Source organism: Leptonychotes weddellii, chromosome 4 (genome assembly GCF_054177405.1).
Source record: "Leptonychotes weddellii isolate Sample4059 chromosome 4, ASM5417740v2, whole genome shotgun sequence".
Lineage (NCBI taxonomy): Eukaryota > Metazoa > Chordata > Mammalia > Carnivora > Phocidae > Leptonychotes > Leptonychotes weddellii.
In genome coordinates this window covers 14,192,174-14,211,339 of record NC_138372.1, presented here as the reverse complement: position 1 = coordinate 14,211,339, position 19,166 = coordinate 14,192,174, and the positions used below count along the sequence as shown (strand labels likewise).

The window sequence follows — 19,166 nt, the reverse complement described above, 5'->3', positions numbered from 1 at the left end:
ATTACTTAAAAATAAAATCTTTAAAAAAGATAAAAATGCAAATAATATAGAAGGGTTTATAATGCAGAGAAACAGTTCCCTGCTTACTCTTCACTCTCCAGTCTTGCCCTTCAGGGGCAGTCCTGCTTTTAGCAATTTTTGCTTTTAGTTTTTCTGGCATTACCGCTGTATCTCTAAATAAAACAATTTTCTATTAGTGTTTGATTTGTCATTACGCATTGACTCTGCTTTGATTACTGGTGTTTCATTTCTCTTACACTCCTCTCTTCTTTGCTCTGTTTGCTCTCAATATAGTTAGGTCACTCTTTTGGTCCCCATTTATTTATTTATTTGGAGAGAAAGCATGAGCAGAGGGAGGAGGGGCAGGAAGGAGCAGAGGGAGAAGGAGAGTGTGGAGCCCAATGCAGGGCTTGGTTTCATGACCCTGAGATCATGACCTGAACCAAAGTCAGTCACTTACCCCACTGACCCACCCAGGCACCCCAAAAGTCATGTTCTAAAATGAAACAGTTTTGTTTTTAAGTCTCGTTTCCTTCTTATCTGTTGCTTTTTGAACTCTCACTCTTTTTTTGTATGATTTGTTCTTGTTTCACCTCTAAGAGAATTTTTTTTTTCTTTTTTTTTTTTAGATTTTATTTATTTATCAGAGAGACAGAGGCAGGCAGAGGGAGAAGCAGGTCCCTTGCTGAGCAAGGAGCCCGATGTGGGACTCGATCCCAGGACTCTGGGACCATGACCTGAGCAGAAGGCAGACGCTTAACTGACTGAGCCACCCAGGCGTCCCTCTAAGAGAATTTCTATTGTTTTGTTTTTAAGTCTCGTTTCCTTCTTATCTGTTGCTTTTTGAACTCTTACTCTTTTTTGTCTGATTTTTTCTCGTTTCACCTCTTAAGAGAATTTCTATTGTTAACTCCTATATTGAGGTAGAATGATAATCTCCATGGTATCTTTCCCGTGAGATTTGCAGGAGCTCTCCTGTGGCCTCTGAATAAAGTAGACTAAACTTTAGGGAAACGATTTCTGTTTCTAATCCAAATGTAGTTTTAGGTATGGTGTCAATCTGTTCTCTTGGGATTTTCTCTTTTGTACTGTTTGAACCTGAATTAAGAGTACTGAAAATCTGGTTGTCAAATGTATGGGTGTCCCTTTTGGAACCAATGGTCATTTCCTTAAAGAATCTTCATCGGAGGATATAGGAATTTATTTCATTATACAATCAGTGAATTAGTCCATTTTCCACTAACCAGTGATTCATTGTTACATTTCCATTTTATTTGTTTTTGACAAGGATTTCATGATTTGCTCTTAGTTCTGCTGCACTTTTTGCTGATTCTGTGACCATATCAGTGAAAAATATATAGTGAATTAAAGAGCTTTGTTACCTCGTGCTATCCCTCTAGCTTATACAATTCCTTTGTATGCTAACGTTGCTAAGAGAAACTGATCTAAAACTCATTTATTTCTTCTTAATTGAATATTTTTATATTCTAAAAATAGTCATTGATTGTGCACATATGTAATACAAACTCGTATACTTATGCTTACAGATGCACTATATACCAGGTTAAATTGTGTATTTAAAAAATAATTTGTGGGGTGCCTGGGTGGCTCCGTTGGTTAAGAGTCCGACTCTTGGTTTCAGCTCAGGTCATGATCACAGGGTCCTGGGATCGAGCCCCATGTCTGGCTTCCTGCTCAGCGGAGAGTCTGCTTCTCCCTCTCCCTCTGCCCCTCCTCCCTTCTCGTTTGTGCTCCCTCTCTCTCTAATAAATAAATTTAAAAAAAATTTTTAGGACTATGTAGTTTTTCACAACCTGGCTATAAAATCAGGCTGCAGTTGTACCAGTCCCATTTCTCTCTCTTTAACTCTCCCTCTCTCCTCTGCAGACCCTTTTCAAAGAGAACCCTTTTCCTGTTCGCAGAACATGTTTTGCCTTCTTACCTCTGTACCCATTAACTTTGTTTTTGATACCCTGTCTCTAATTCTTGGTCTGAACTGAAGCTTTTTACTTCTCAAGGTGCAACTCAGATGTCACCAAACCTTTCCAAAGTTTCAGACCTGGTTCCTTCTGGTTTTCAGCAATACTTAAAATATATATCAAATAGTAATTATCACATGATTTGTTTCTTTATTTGCCTGTGACTTCCTTTCTGTTGGAGCTCCTTTCAGACATGGACGATTTTATCTCTGTAGCTTAATACAGTGCCTGACAGGGCATTGAAGCTTACTCTTGACTATAAGACAGAGGATGTAAAATTAGGGGTTGTATCAAATTGATTTGTATTATGATCTCTGCATGGTATCTCTTTTGTCCTTTATACTGTTTTAATATCAGCAGACCCAATACTTTTTAAAAATTTGTTTTCTAGCGGCGCCTGGGTGGCTCAGTCGTTGAGCGTCTGCCTTCGGCTTGGGTCATCATCCCAGGGTCCTGGGATCGAGCCCCGCATCGGGCTCCCTGCTCCGTGGGAGAGCCTGCTTCTCCCTCTCCCACTCCCCCTGCTTGTGTTCCCTCTCTCGCTGTGTCTCTCTCTGTCAAATAAATAAATAAAATCTTTAAAAAAAAAAATTGTTTTCTATTTTACCTCAATTATAAACAAACAATACTGAACCAACCTAAAAAAAAAAATCTATTGTTGTGTCTTCTCTTTCCCTGTGGTCCTAGGTCCTTATTGATCCTAGGACTGCAGAAATTGGCTTAGTCACCTTTGTAATTCTGAACTTTTTTTTTTTTAAGACTATTTATTTTGAGTGAAAGCGAGAAAGAACATGAGCAGGGGGGGAGGGGCAGAGGGAGAGGGAGAAGCAGACTCCTTGCTGAGCAGGGAAGCCCGAGTCAGGGCTTGATTCCAGGACCCCGTGATCATGACCTGAACTGAAGGCAGACACTTAACTGACTGAGTCACTCAGGTGCCCCCTGAGACTCTGAATTTTTTTAAATTTTAGTTTATGACATTACTGATTTAATCTCTATGATAATCTTGGGTTTTTTTCTTTTAAAATCATAAGCAGAAAAATAAACCACATTGATTCCATAGAGAGAGTGACCACTTCTTGAGTAGGCACTAATTAACACTGACCAGACTGGCCCAAAAATAACTTTTTGCTTTGATTTTTGCCCCCCTGGCTTATTAATTTCAAAACTTTTCATGTTTTCATTTGCCAGTTTTCATACTTAGCTTAGAGACTATCTGGAACTTTGATAATGAACCTACCCCTATATTTATCCTCCTTAGCCCTGACTCTTCTCTAGAGCTTAGATTCATATATTCAGCTGACTACGGATCACTTACAATGGCATATCTAATAGGCATCTGAAACTTTTTTTTTTTCTTTACTGTTCTTCCTCTAATCCTTTCTATCCCACAGTAATGCCTTCTACCACCTACTGTTTTATGTCTATGGTAGAACTGCCCGTGATAGGATCTCTTTGCTTGAGTATTTAAGTATTACTTGAATCATATAAAATTGCCTTCTTTTAAAATGTCAGAAACACTTGAATTCCTGGAATTTTGTATGGTTCAGCCTCATAAGTGTAGCTAAGAATAGAGCAAAGAAGAAAGTCATTTACTCTCTCTCTTTTTTTTTTTTTCTAGAGAGGGAGAGAGAGAAGTGGGGAGGGGCAGAGGGAGAGGGAGAGAGAGAGAATCTTAAGCAGGCTCCATGCCCAGCACAGAGCCCTACAGGGGGCTCAGTCTCATGACCCTGAGATCATGACCTGAGCTGAGATCAAGAGTCGGATGCTTTACTGACTGAGCCACCCAGGCACCCCTCTCTTCTTTCTTGTTGGTAGGTGGGCATTGGTAGTGATAATGTCAGAGAGATTGGGAAAAATGTCATGATATTAAGGAAGGGTTTCTAGTATCCAGTATGGTATTCCTTTTTAGTTGAGTACGCCAGCTTTTATGTATTTCCCAATATCTGTAATAAATATCTGTAAATAGTGGGAAACAAATGTTCTGAAGGAAACACTAGTATGATATGAACAATGAAGAGGGAAAACTACTTACCCATCCAGCTGCTAGAGGATCATAGTATTGAAAGTAACCAAGTAAGGAAAGCTTTGGAATCTTTCCAGTCTGCCCCAAATTGAACCTGGTCATTTCCATGTGGGAGCTCTTGGGATGTTTTTAGATGACATCACTAAAGAAAGTTTATCATAGTATTAAAAAAAAGTCAGTGATGGCTTCTCAGACATCATAAAGCATATACTCTTTTTTACCTTTATATTAATCGTTTGTTGTTGAAAATATTAATATTACTTGATAGGAATTCTGGAGTTTTCTTTTGTAATCCTTTTAGTAAAGATGTAATTACTATGTATTTTTAAGCACTATGTTTTATTGCATATATCATGTATTAGGCATATTATATATGTGCAGTAAATAAAAACAATACTTTATATATGTGTGTGTATAACATTTAACAATATATCTGTATTCAGTCAGTGCTTATCTAGAATCCAGTCACAAGTCTATATGGGAGTGCTTCTTTAAAATAGAAAGTTTATATTTCATGATGATCATGAGGGTACCCCTAGAGCCAGGTTCATACACTGGCTGACTGGGTACTTAATCTGTATATATGCTCTATTTGGCTTGTGTAGTGTTTTGGAAGTTGGGAAATTTTCATGTAAAAGTCCTTATTTTGGGTTTCTCTTGAAAACTTGGAAGATACAACATTACTATCTGGAATTCCTGAATGGCAGCACTTTGGCTACAGCTGAAGTGTCTGAGTATCTATTGTCCTTTGAAGGGTGGGCCTTTCTCCTCAGTTCTCCGTAGTTGCCACTCCCTATTGTTTATACCTGGCCGTTTTTCCTCCCCATATGTTTCCTGCATGGTATTTCCACTGATCTGGAGTTTATGAAAGAATGATCAGGGTGCCTGGGTGGCTCAGTTGGTTAGGTGACTGCCTTCGGCTCAGGTCATGATCCCAGAGTCCTGGGAGTCCCTCACTGCGCTCCTGCTCATCAGGGAGTCTGCTTCTCCCTCTGACCCTACCCCTCTCATGCTCTCTCTCTCAAATAAATAAAATCTTTTTTTTTTTTTTTTTTAAAGATTGTATTTATTTGACAGAGAGAGACACAGCGAGAGAGGGAACACAAGCAGGGAGAGTGGGAGAGGGAGAAGCAGGCTTCCCGCGGAGCAGGGAGCCTGATGTGGGGCTCGATCCCAGGACCCTGGGATCATGACCTGAGCCGAAGGCAGACGCCTAATGACTGAGCCACCCAGGCGCCGCAGTAAATAAAATCTTTAAAAAAAAAAGAATGATCATGTTCAGGAAATGTAAATGTTTTCTATATTTTAATTATTATTTGAAAATTGTAGTTTGTTTGATAGCTCTTAATTGGCCAGAATGTTTTATCAAATCAGGTGATTTAGCGCTAAATAAAGTTTATAAACCTGACTAATGTTAGTTTGCATTATCTTTATGGTTTACCTTTATATTTTCAAAAGATCCTTTAATTTATATTGGTCAGCAATCACCAAATATCGATTTTTTATAGGAAATTGTTTTAAAGTGGAAATCTTTTTTTTTTCCTTTTTTTTTCTTAAAGATTTTATTTATTTATTCATGAGAGACAGAGAGAGAGAGAGAGGCAGAGGGAGAAGCAGGCTCCCAAGGAGCAGGGAGCCCGATGCGGGACTCGATCCCAGGACCCTGGGATCATGACCTGAGCTGAAGGCAGACGCTTAACCATCTGAGCCACCCAGGTGCCCAAAGTAGAAATCTTGAATGAAAATTCACTAGTGAGCTGAAGTTTTCTCTAAGTTACATTTTTAGAGGTTCTCTCTCATGCCAGTATTTATTTTTTTTCATATCCTTTCTTCTCTCTAACGACACTGTAACTTATACCAATGTGACTAATATTTTACTCCAGCTATTGGGTAGTTTGCTTGTTTTTGTCTTTAATCTTTTTTAGGGAGTAGAAGGGATTAAAACGTACATGTGTAAAAGTGCAGAAAACTAAAAGACTTTAACAAATCAATTTAAGGCAGAAATTGTGAATCACCTCCCATGTAGAAAAAATAAAATAGTGTCTGGTCTTTCCTGTTTACAACTCCCCCTATTCTCAAAATAACGTATCTGCCTTTAAAAAAAAAGCTCCCTGCTTTTATCGACAATTTTGCCATCCATGTATGTATTTCTAAACTAATTTAGTCAAGTGCTTTCTTCTTTGGAACTTTTTGGGACTCATACTGTGTATATTTTTTATGGTTTATGAGAGTTGTTTAAGTTATGGCATGTTGCTCTAGTTTCTCATTGAATTTCTGTATAGAAAAATATTGCATTATTGATCCATCCTCCTGTTAATGAACAGGTGTGTTATTTCTATAGTTTTTGCCTTCTTTTTTTTTTAAAAGATTTTATTTATTTGTGTGAGAGAGAATGAGAGACAGAGAGCATGAGAGGGAGGAGGATCAGAGAGAAGCAGACTCCCTGCTGAGCAGGGAGCCCGATGTGGGACTCGATCCTGGGATTCCAGGATCATGACCTGAGCCAAAGGCAGTCGCTTAACCAACTGAGCCACCCAGGCACCCTCTAGTTTTTGCTTTCTAAGAGCAATACAACTATGAACATTTTTGTACATGTACCTTGGTGCACATTTTCCTGTTTCTCACAGATGTATAGCTAGGAGTGGAGCAGCTGGATCATAGGGTATGCCTATTTTCATGGCTGGTAGTAGCTAATACCACATTCTTTCCCAAAATGGTTGTACAAATTTACATTCGCACCAGCAAATGAGTGAGAATCTGCCCATTATTGCCAAGGCAAAAATATAATACCTTTAAAAAATACAAAAGTTTATTGGGCATATTATCTTTTAAACTTAAATACAGTGCACCAGTGTACTTCAAGAAATTGTTGATTAATTTTGCTTCAGATTAATATTATGTGAAAGACAATAATGTTTTTAGCTTTGGAATTGGTTAAGTAGTTGTCACAATCAGCTATTTTATACCTCTCTTCCTTGCTTCCATAATTGAGATGATAATATGTTTGAAATAATGGGGAAACATGTTTTTTTCTTTATGAAAACTTCTTGCCTCTACCTTTGAGGTACATGGATTTTAACAGTATGATCTGAAATGGAATAATTTAGCCAGAGAGAAGAAACTAGTCAGAGATTCAAAGTTTCAATAATAATCATTTGGGTGCCTGGGTGGCTCAGTTGGTTGAGCGACTGCCTTCGGCTCAGGTCATGATCCCGGGGTCCCGGGATCAAGTCCCACATCGGGCTCCCTGCTCGGCAGGGAGTCTGCTTCTCCCTCTGACCCTACCCCCTCTTGCGCTCACTCTCTCTCACTCTCTCAAATAAATAAAAAATCTTTAAAAAAAAATAAAAGTTTCAATAATCATTTATTTAGGAATGTTTTGAAAGAAGTATTCAAAGTTTTGTGTAACTTCGATTTTTGTCCCCAACAACTTCATTAGTCCTGTGCCATTTCCTTGGGTTAGGCTTGTGTTAACTACTTACATTTTGTATAATTTCTAATTGAAGCTGGTATACCTTTTTCCCTGGCAAAGATATTAAGCTCTATAATACACTAAAAGCAAACGTGTAGTGTGTTATGCAGTGTGACACTTGTAATAGGCATCTTTTTTTATTAAATAGAGCACAGTTGTAGATCAAAAATTTATTTCATGTAGCAGCTTATTTCTAGGGAAAAATTTTTCTTTTAAAGATTTTTATTTATTTTACACAGAGAGAGAGAGAGAGCACAAACAGATGGAGTAGCAGGGTGGAGAGGGAGAAGCAGGCCCCTTGCTGAGCAGGGAGCCTGATGCAGGGCTGGATCCCAGGACCCTTTGATCATGACCTGAGCCGAAAGCAGATGCTTAATCGACTGAGCCACCTAGGCGCCCCTAGGAAAAGTTTAGAATGATAAGATTTTTGTGGTTCTCCTATTACTTTTTTTTGTTTTTTGAAGGTTTCTCTTAGAAGCAAATCACTGAAGGAAGCAGCATTGGTTTCATTTTTTTTCTGGCGGGGGGGAGTGGGGGTAATTTGTCATCTTCCAAAATTCAGTCATGTGTCCTTTTTACTTCCTTGTTGTGTATAATGCCTGCCTATGTGAACATTTTTATTTCCTTAAGAGGTTCCTCTGAGGGGGCCCTTCGGTAGGCCACGGGCCTTGGAGGATTTCAGGCTGTGGCCTTAGATAGTTCCTGTGCTCTCTGGCCACATGGGCCACCTGGTCACCTGGCCCTGCTCTTTCTGTCTTCCCCTCCCCACGGACCTCAGCTCCCATCCCTGGCTGAGGGATGCCAGCATTGCACACCAGCCACTACCCCTCTCCTATTATTTGATACAGATTTATTTTCTTTGGCTTGTTTTCATTAGTAGAAACCCCTGATTTTGGGAGGGAGCGCCCTACTAAAATACACAATACCGAAGGATTTCTGCAGTTCGGCATAGCCATTTGGCAAAGTTTGCGCGCCTCAGGGATATTTGCCTGTGCAGCTTGTTTTTCATTAGTGCTTGCTTTAAGGAAATTTTAAGGAAATTTTTAATATGGTCATAGCACAGTTCTTTGGCTTTGGGAAAATGCCATATCTCTTTCTCAAACATTTGTATTTTATTGGCTGATAGAATACTCTTAAAAAGTATATGCAAGCAGTTTTCAGGGAAAAATGAATCAGATGAATACTAACCTTTATCTGAAATGATTCATGTGGGTTTTTTTTCCCCATTTTGTCAGTATATAGAAGAATCTCTTTACAATTCTAAAGAATATATTTTTTCTTTTTTATTCTGATTATTTTGCATATTCATTTCTATTGATAACAGTCCACATCTCTATATATTTTTATGTCTTTAGTCCACTTGTTACTTTATTTTCCCATTATTTGCTATTTCTACCTTTTTTGCTATCATATGTAGTGCTGCTGGATAGATTTTTGAAGTTCATAATTTTTGAGGTGAGATTATATCTTTAGGATATGTACCCCAAACTGGAATCACTTTTTGGGTATGGTTTTAACGCAGTTGTGACACACTGCTCTGTAGTTTTGGAGACAAGGTATAGTTACAGTACCTACCTATATCCTGTTTCTTAGACACCTGCCAGTAGGGTCACTTTTTAAAAAATTTTTGTGTGTGTTTTTTTTTTTAATTTTACTTTTGTTATTAATGACATGCATGAAGTAATATGTTTTACTATTTATTCCTTTTTTTTTTTTAAAGATTTTATTTATTTATTTGTTAGCAAGAGAGCACAAGCAGAGGGAAGGGCGCAGAGGTAGAGGGAGAAACAGGCTCCCCACTGAGCAAGGAGCCCGATGTGGGACTCGATCCCAGGACTCTGGGACTGTGACCCAAGCTGAAGGCAGATGCTCAACTGACTGAGCCACCCAGGCATCCCAATATTTGTTCTTAATAGCAATTTATTTTTTATGTTTTTCTATATTATTAATGATTTATTATCCTCAGTAATAATCTTTGTTTTATCAGGATGAATTAGAGATTTGACCTAACATGGATTTGACCTAACATGGATTTTATATAGCTAACTTCTTTGCTCTCACTTTATTTCATTGTGTGAATTTCTTTTTTTTAATGTTAAAAAAAAAATACTGCCCGGCTAGCTCAGTCAGTAGAGCATGAGACTCTTAATGTTAAAAAAAATATCCAGGGCGCCTGGGTGGCTCAGTTGGTTAAGCGACTGCCTTCGGCTCAGGTCATGATCCTGGAGTCCTGGGATCAAGTCCCGCATCGGGCTCCCTGCTCAGCAGGGAGTCTGCTTTTCCCTCTGACCCTCACCCCTCTCATGCTCTCTCTCTCATTCTTTCTCTCAAATAAATAAGTAAAAATCTTAAAAAAAAAAAAACCCATTTTGTTGTTTTACGTTAGCCATATATTAAAATAATTTATTATAAAACATGTGAAATAAGATACATTTATAAAACCTTGTCAAGGAGGGGCACCTGGGTGACTCTGTTGTTAAGCATCTGCCTTCAGCTCAGGTCATCTTGGATCGAGCCCTACATCGGGCTCCCTGCTCTGCAGGAGGCCTGCTTCTCCCTCTCCACTCCCCCTGCTTGTGTTCCCTCTCTCACTGTGTCTCTCTCTGTCAAATAAATAAATAAAATCTTTAAAAAACAAAACAAAACAAAATCTTGTCAAGGAGAAATTTGCCTGCAAGAACTCATGTCTAAGTTGGCAATTCCATTGGCAATTGTCTATTTTTTATAGTAGCAAATAAAAGGACATAGGAAATAAAAACAAACAAACACAAAAAACGAAAAAAAAACCCAACCAAACAAAAATAACTCATTTCTAGTTATTGGTTTTCTAAAGTAGATGTTTAAACTGTAATCCAGTTCTTATCTTTTGAAAAATTTTCCTGAGATTTATAACTGCTATAGTATTTCACAGTAAACCTTGTGGACATATAAATGTAATTTTCACTCAATATTGGAAGAAAAGTTTTTCAAGAAAATCATAGAACTATTTAAAAAAAGAAAAATACAATTACTTTAAGTCTTAAACTTTGGTTAGCGTCATTCATATCTCTTCTAGTCTGTAAGCTTTTTGCTTCTAGTTAGTTCTCTGTGAATCCATTTAATTTGGCAACCTGTAGCTGAGCCTGTAGGTATTTAAAGCTGTTTTATTTTATTTATTTATTTATTTATTTATTCATTCATTCATTCATTCATTCATTCATTCATTCATTCATGAGAGACAGAGAGGGAGAAGCAGGCTCCCAAGGAGCAGAGAGCCCGATGCGGGACTTGATCCCAGGACCCTGGGATCATGACCTGAGCCGAAGGCAGACGCTTAACCATCTGAGCCACCCAGGCGCCCTTAAAGCTGTTTTAGATAGACATTAGGGATTCTAAATTAGGTTAATGGGGAGTAGACTTTCTTCAGAGCTTCTGACTGAATTCCAGGAAAAGTTAGTATCATTTGGAAACCACTTTCCTTTCTACCTGGGGAGAGTTTTCAATTGTGAGAGAAATCAGGGGATCTGAGAACTTAGATGGAGAAAATATCTAATTGAATGTTATCATTTCTTTGAATTATGAATGTAGGCAACAACTGTCCCTAGTTCTTATTTTTTTCATACATTAGTGAAGAACACATATATTACTATATCACAAATTTAGCTTAGTATTTTTTTTATTATGTTATGTTAATCACCATACATCATTAGTTTTTGATGTAGTGTTCCATGATTTATTGTTTGCATATAACACCCAGTGCTCCATGCAGAACAGTGATGGGTATCTTAGTATTTTAATATCTATATTTCAATATAATTAGTTTTGTCATTATCCTATGTATTTTATGCATTTAAAAATATCCTAGGAGAGGTCTGTAGTTTCTACTAGATTGTAAAGGTTTCATGGCCCCCCTAAAATTTGAGAACCTCACCTGAAGGAGAATGGATTCTTTCACATTTGATGACTGCAGAATTGCCCCCCATTCATGGTGGTTTGCCAAACTGTCAGTGCTAGTCTGGGTTAGATAGTGTTAGAGATGGGCTGGCTAGGGTTGATTGCTAGGCTTTAGGAGGGGGTCTGGGTAAACTGTTTTCATTTCCATCATAGGCTGATGGGCAATTTATTGCCAATGATAAGTGGGAAAATGTAATTTTTATTTACTTAAAGACATATGCTAATTATTTTTCTATACAAGTTCATGATTATTAAACTATATTAGAAAATAAAAATGAGAAAAAAAAATACCTGTAATGCTTTCTGTTAAGATCTTTGTGTATCTCCTTACAGATCTTTTTAATATGACACTTACACCTGTATGTGTATATATGTGTGTGCATTTTATATATACTCATATATGTTAGACATAGAATGGAGGCAAAGATATGTATAGAAATATACACACATGTGACTATACATGTATATTTAGGTGTACTGTTTTATAAAATGAGATTATGCTCTATAAGTTGCCCCATTTTGTTCGGGTTTATTGAGGTATAATTTACATAATGTAAAATTCACCTTTTTAGCGTGCAGTTCTGTGAGTTTTGACAAACACCTAGAGACATGTAGTCCCCAGTACAGTCAAGATACAGAACAGTTACTGCACTCTGAAAACAACCTCGTGCCCCTTCTGTAGTTACTCTCTTTCTCTTGCAATCATTTATTTCTTTTTTGGTTCTTGTACAAAATGTCATATAAGTGGCATTGTACAACATGTAGTTTTATGTTTACCTTCTTGCCTTTAGCATAATTTTCCTTTAAGGGTTTTGGTTTTATTTTATTTTTTTTTTATAAAGAATTTATTTATTTGAGAGAGAGAGAGAGAGAGTATGCACGGGGGGAGGAGAGGTGGAGGGACAAACAGACTCCAAACTGAGCATGGAGCCTGATGCAGTGTCCGATCCCAGGACTCTGAGATCATGACCTGAGCCAAAGTCAGATGTTTAACTGACTGAGCTACCCAGGTGCCCCTAATGTTTTTGGTTTTAGATTATGCTTCAAGAATCTTTTATCCTAACTGATGATAATAGTCATGTTTGTTGTTGTTGTTTCTAATCATTCTATTGCTCCATTTTGAAATTTTAAGTCTTTAGTCGGTCTGGCACTTACTTCAGTATAAATTGTGAGGTAGAGAATTCAAATTTAAAAATTAACCAGTTCAGCAATATTTATTAAGATTGGGTTACTAGTATAAAACTCTTACTAAATATTGATTTCCTCACAGGTAACACAAGTAGCAAGGCAACCGGGACCCCCGACCCCTTCCCCTTATTCAACACATGAAATAAATAAGGGGCATCCAAATCTTGCGGCAACGCCCCCGGGACATGCATCGTCCCCTGGACTCTCTCAAGTAAGAAAAACTTTATTTTTAAAGAAATTTCCATATAAAAGCAGTTTTTCTGGTTTTCTAAAGCAAACTTCTGAGCAGTAACATACAACATTACTTGAAGAATAGTTTTTATTTAATTAATTTATTTTGTATTTTTTTAGACACACCTCATAATTGTGGCTACTGACTTTTATACAATTGTATTCATGTAGTCACTCAAAATGAGCTGTCAGTGATACTTCGTTTTCCTTTTTTATTGTTTAAGAAATCAGAATATGGTTATAAAGTCCGTTTTAAAACCCCACAAAGCACTTGTGTGCTTTCTAGTGTGTAATCTGCTAGTCTTCCTTCTTCTCTTTTTTGGTGGAGTGGTGGTGGTTATTTTCTACTTAAAACGAAATGGGTGTTTTTACCTCTTACAGCAATTGTAGTGGGCTTCTTTGTTCATTGGTTTGGTTTTTGATTTCATAAATAGGTTATTGGACTTTCTTAGACTTAAACTTATGTTGGATTATTAAAGAATGTGTACTTCATAATGTATTTCCAATTAACAGGTGCAGGGGACATTGAAACACTGTTGTAAGAAGTCACTATGGGTCCCCTTCATTTTAGAGCCATTTCCCAAGATATTGATTAGCTTGTACTATTCCACCATTATATGCTTGTTTGGGCTTCGTTGAGGTTAAGAGCATTCTAGAATTATGAAGTCTCTTACTGGAATGTGGAGTCAAGCTCTTTGACCCATGCTGTTGGATATTGTCAGTGTTTATACCTAACAACTGCTCCTTTTAATAATGAAAACTTATTATTTTCAGTTGTTGCTTCCCTATTTTAGGCCTCTTATTTAGAACTTACATAATAAGAGAGATAAAATATTACTTACTCAAAGTAATGCTAAAAGCTGGTGATTGTAAGTTACAGATCTGATTAATGTTCGTTTAAAGACTGTAGAACATTTGGAGAAGGAATGTACAACTTACCAAACCATGATTGATATTTTAAGAAATACATAAATTAATTTGCACTTAGTTTTATGCTTAAACTTGGTTTAAATCATTCCTATTTAATTTTGAGTTTTAAAACTAATATGTCAAAATGAACTCTTAATTGTTGAAAAGGAGGTTCTTGTGTTGGTTTTCATGGCACTGAGCAGAACCACCCTAGCTATTAATATTCTGTATTAGTCCAATTCTAATCAAGAGGGAAAACTATGTAGTTATGTGAAAAGGGAAAATTTAATATAAAAGATTATTCAGGGGACACCCATCTGGCTCAGTAGGTAGAGTATGTGACTCTTGATCTGGGGGTTGTGGGTTTGAGCTCATGTTGGGTGTAATAAATTATTTTAAAAAAGATTATTCAGTATAACTGAGGATTGGAGTAATGAGGGATTGGCTTATTAAAGAAAGAGAACTCTAAAGAATATATAAGTAGCAAATATAAGGAGCAGATGCTTCTCCTGGGGCTGAGACAGACTACATATGAAAGAGCCTTCTCCCAGGCTGATACTGGAGAGTGCATGGGTGTGGCTCACTTAATCGTATAGAAGTCAGTGTAGTATTTTATCAGTGGAATATGATAGAAATCCTTTCTCTGGAACTTGCTGGAAATGTAGTCTATTGAGTGTTGGGGAAAGCTGGATCCTCTAGTGCCAGTCTTCTTTATCGAAGAGCTGCTGCAGTGTGCAGTGGCTAGAGGCTCCTTGTATAGCATCTCTGTTTACCGTAGATACTTTAGATAACCTTGAATATGCCAGATTATAGGCCCCACATGGTAGAACAGCTTGCGTCACAACCTAAACTTGCTGCAGGGTCTTCTTTTGTTCTGTTCTTCACTCAAAGTTGGAAACCCCCAAGGTGACTTTGTAGGTAGGTCAAAGTGTGGCACACTCGAATGTGTAGTGTATGTTGTTTTTAAAATTCATAAAAAGCCTACCAAACCTTGTGTCTCTCCCCCCCGCCTTTTTTCTTTAATGGTAGTTAGTGTTAGGTAAGAGACTTCTCCCCCATCTTGGGCTGAGATCCAGACCTTGTTGAATAGGGCATGATGTGGCTTACGGAGTGGTAGAGAAGTTGTTGTGGTGACATTCCAGTGGAACTTACTAGAAATCCACTCTCTGCAACTTGCCAGAATTCTGCCCTCTGGGGTGGTGAGGGAAAGCTCTTCACAGGTAGGTTCTTAGAGGAGGTATTTTGCTGCCTAAGAAAATATCAGGGGTAGCTGTTAACCGTTGAGTCCTGCTGCCTGCTGCACATTGCTGTAGCAGCCTCACACTGAGGATGTGCCCTCGGGCAGCTGAGCACTAGAGAAGCCAGATTCTGGAAGAGCTACCCATAGTGCAGGAGCTTGATGTGTAAGCCAAATAGGAACCAGGAGTCAAAACCGGCTCCTCCTGCACTATTTCTGTCATCGTGTCAGCTGAAATGGAAAAATATTTAAAATATTTAAAAATATTTAAATATTAAGGGGCCCAGATCCATTTTGACTGTACAGACAAACAAGATAAATTTTGAGCTTAAAAGGCAAGCAACTGATAGGTGGCACACAAGGGGAATAACTTAATTTTCAGTTTCAAATTCTTATTATTTCAAGTTATGATTTGACCTAGGCAGTTGGCTCAAAGCACTTAAGTTTTCTGAAAGACCTTGCTGCTTAAAAATGCATAGTTTGTATTTAAAAAAGAAAGATCTCCCTGTGGTCTCAGTTGTTGAGCCCACAAATGCCTTTATGTATGCGATTTTATTAGTTTAGAAGTCAAGAGTACATTGATCTAGGAGAAGGGTCACCATGTATTATCTATCTTGCTTTTCTTTGTGGTCTCTCTTGCTACCATATTGCCTACTTGATGAAGGAACCCAGTAAATCACACGTGGTCACAATCCCCTTTTTCTCTTCCCTTTCAAACAGAGGCTGACTTCATTTGTTCCCTAACAATGTCTTAACCTCTGTTGATAGAGTGAGGAATTTTTTCTGAGCGGCATGCTTGGAAAATTGAGTTTTGTGGGGAACTCAGTCTCTTTAGATTTAACAGTTGACATATTCGTGGATCATAATGGAAAGCAGAGCCTTCAGATAGAGGAAAAAGGATTACAGGCTTGGATTCAAATAGGCCTAGCTTGTGGGGCTCAGTCTTTCACTTTCTGGTTACATGATATGTAAATTATTTAATATTTCTAGGACATGGTTTCATCATCCGCTATATAGGTAAGAATTAGGATTCAACCTTCAATAAGGTTATTATGAAGATTATATAAAATCCTGCCTTAGAATAGGATATGCTAAATACTCTCAGTAAGTGACATTTACTATTTTCATGCCTGTCAGACTTGGTTCTCAGGATTTATACGTGTGTGTGTTGTGTGTGTGCATGCATGTGTGTGTATGTGTGTCTGACTCATCTAATTTAGCTACATGACTGGTATTACTGTGAAATTCAGAAGCTCTCTCCAAGAGTTTAAGATCTCTTCCAAGTCTTTGCTTTATCCTTTTGCAGGATAAAAGAAGAGGCCAACCTTGGTTATTTTCTTTTGGTAGTTAGTATTGTTTAGTCTTACGCACAAATCGACTGAAGATAAGAATAAAGACACTCTTTCAGCCACATGCCCTTTTTGATGAGTCTCACCTGCTTCTGTGAATCAGATGTTTTTGTCCCAAGTAGCTACCTGCGTCTGTGACTTAATGTTTGACACTAAATGAATCTATTAGGATTTAAGTGAAAACAGCTAAGTTGAAGAAAAGTGAATTTCATAGCTTTGAAACATAAAAGAAGGAAAATGTAGAAAATTGCTCCCAGTCTCTTATTTTTTTTTAAGATGTTATTTATTCCCTTGAGAAAGAGAGAGAGAGCAAGCAAGCATGAGCGGGGGGGAGAGGGAAAAGCAGACTTCCTGCTGAGCAGGGAGCCTGATGCAGGGCTCCATCCCAGGACCCAGAGATCATGACCTGAGCCAAAGGTAGACACTGAGCCACCCAGGCCCCCTCCTCCCGCCCCCATCTATTTCTTAAATCATCAGTGGCAACTTCTTCATCTGCTTCTTTCCCTTCAAGATAGGATTTTACATTATGTGTGTGCACATGCCAAATTTTAAGGCTTTATTGCATTTTCATTGTTACATGACTTCTAAATCTTTCCAGTCCTCTCCCCTCTGGAGGTTTTTTGGGTTGTGGTGGTTTTTTGTTTTTTTGTTTTGTTTTTGAGAGTGGGGGTGGGGAGGACAGAGGGAGAGGGAGAGAGAGGGAATCTTAAGCAGGCTATCTCATGACCCTGAGATCATGACCTGAGCTGAAATCAAGAGTCAGAGGCTTGGGGCGCCTGGGTGGCTCAGTCATTAAGCGTCTGCCTTCGGCTCAGGTCATGATCCCAGGGTCCTGGGATCGAGCCCCGCATCGGGCTCCTTGCTCCGCGGGAAGCCTGCTTCTCCCTCTCCCATTCCCCCTGCTTGTGTTCCCTCTCTCGCTGTGTCTCTCTCTGTCAAATAAATAAATAAAATCTTAAAAAAAAAAAAAAAAAGAGTCAGAGGCTTAACCAACTGAGCCACCCAGGGGCCCCCTCTGTATCAAAGTGAAAAACTTTGGACTATTAGTCTATAAGAAATTAATAGTTAAAAGGATATTTTCAAACTACAGTAAATTTGAGAGAGACAAGAGTCTTTTTAGGTGTGCATTCTTTTCATTTACCCTGAAATGGCAGCACTTTAACAATCTATAAACCCAAAATGCCCTTACTTGGGAAATGGTGAAGAACTTGAAATTTAAAAGTATCTTTTGGGACAGATTTCAAAGTAAATAGAAAAATGCATTCTCCCAGGAGTCAGGAGACCTGAATTAAGAGTCTCAGCGCTGCCAGTATTATTTCAAATTTTGACTCAGTGGAAGTTCTTATTAATGCGCAGTTTTTCCCTTTGTAAACAAGAGGCTTGTATTAAATGAGATCGGAATTCCCTTTAAGATCTTCATGTTTTTTTTTAAATTTTTTAAAGATTTTATTTATTTATTTGAGAGAGAGAGCATAAAGCAGGGGGAGCAGCAGAGGGAGAGGGAGAAGCAGGCTCCCCGCTGAGCAGGGAGCCCAATGCAAGGCTCCATGCCAGGACCCTGGGATCATGACTTGAGCTGAAGAAGGCAGACGCTTAACCGACTGAGCCACCCAGGTGCCCTTTTTCATGGGTTTTAGAAACTAGTTCAGAGTAGGTGGTTCTTATTATGAAAATCTTTTGATTGATGTATTTTTTATTTAAAATTAGGCAAACTTTTACATAGTTTTATTTATCTTTTTAAAAAATATCAGAAGTTTGTTATTTGGATTATCTTAAGTTAAACAAAAAGGTTTCCTACTTATTGCTTAATTGTAGTTACACATTTGCTTTAACTCAGTTAATTTTCACAGAACTGAGCTAAATTACCAAACAAGGAGATCAGACTGGCACTGATTACCAGGTTCAACATCGAGGCCTTTTTTTTTTTTTTCTCTTGATGTCACTGTGTGACTGCATGACTCCTAAGCTATGTTCACAGTAGGTAGTGAGAAAGTGTGGTCAGAACATTGCCAAAGAAGTGGAGCAATAGATGATTTCTGTATGCTTCTGAAAATTTCTGTATGCTTTCTGAAAATTTCTTTTGGTTTCCCTTTCTTCTGAGAGATCAACTCAGTCATGTTTTATAGGGGACTGAGAATGGTGATTGGCATATGATCCCCTGGTTCAATTTTTCATTGTTTCTGGAAATACTTAAGCAAAGGACTTCTTGGAGGAATAGTTCTTGGTCATGATATTTCTTCTCTTTTTTTAAATTTTATTAAGTTTTTTATTTTAATTCCAGTATAATTAACACAGTGTTTTATTAGTTTCAGGTGTATAGTACAGTGATTCAACAATTGTATACATTGCTCAGTGCTCATTATGATAAGTGTACCATGATATTTTTTTAAACACTATAATTTTCGTTATTAGTACATTTCAGATGACTCATGGTCTCTATAGTCTCTTCATTTTATCCAACTTCCAGACTTCAATTTCCTTTCAGAAATCTTATTTTACTACAGAAAAATTCTCATGTTTCTTTGCAGTTCTTGATTTACTGATTATTTTAGGCTTTGCAAATTGCTTTTTCTTTATGATTAAGATAAATAGTGATTTTATTTATTGCATGCAAGCTTTTACACTTTTTTTGTGTTTTTTTTCTTTCATGAAGAAAATTCTGATTTGACAACTCTGATAGTCTTGCTATAATAAGCAGGATAAAATAGAGAAAGCTTTCAAATTTTTTTCATATTTCATTATTGAAATAGATGAGTATTGAATTTCTATAAAAAAGCAAAGCAAAATTTATTGTGTTTTACTCCCCTTTTCTCTATGGAACACATCATGGCTATCTAAGGCAGTC

The 19,166-nt window shown here is 37.7% G+C and overlaps 1 protein-coding gene across 1 annotated transcript in view; it reads left to right on the top strand.

Moving 5' to 3' along the window:
- Positions 1 to 19,166, top strand: part of EIF4G3 (eukaryotic translation initiation factor 4 gamma 3) — a 228,172-nt gene that overhangs the window by 19,860 nt on the left and 189,146 nt on the right. The window contains exon 2 of the mRNA XM_081816832.1: positions 12,678 to 12,806. The gene's annotated coding sequence lies outside the window, so the exon portion shown is untranslated. The remainder of the gene's footprint in view (positions 1 to 12,677; positions 12,807 to 19,166) is intronic.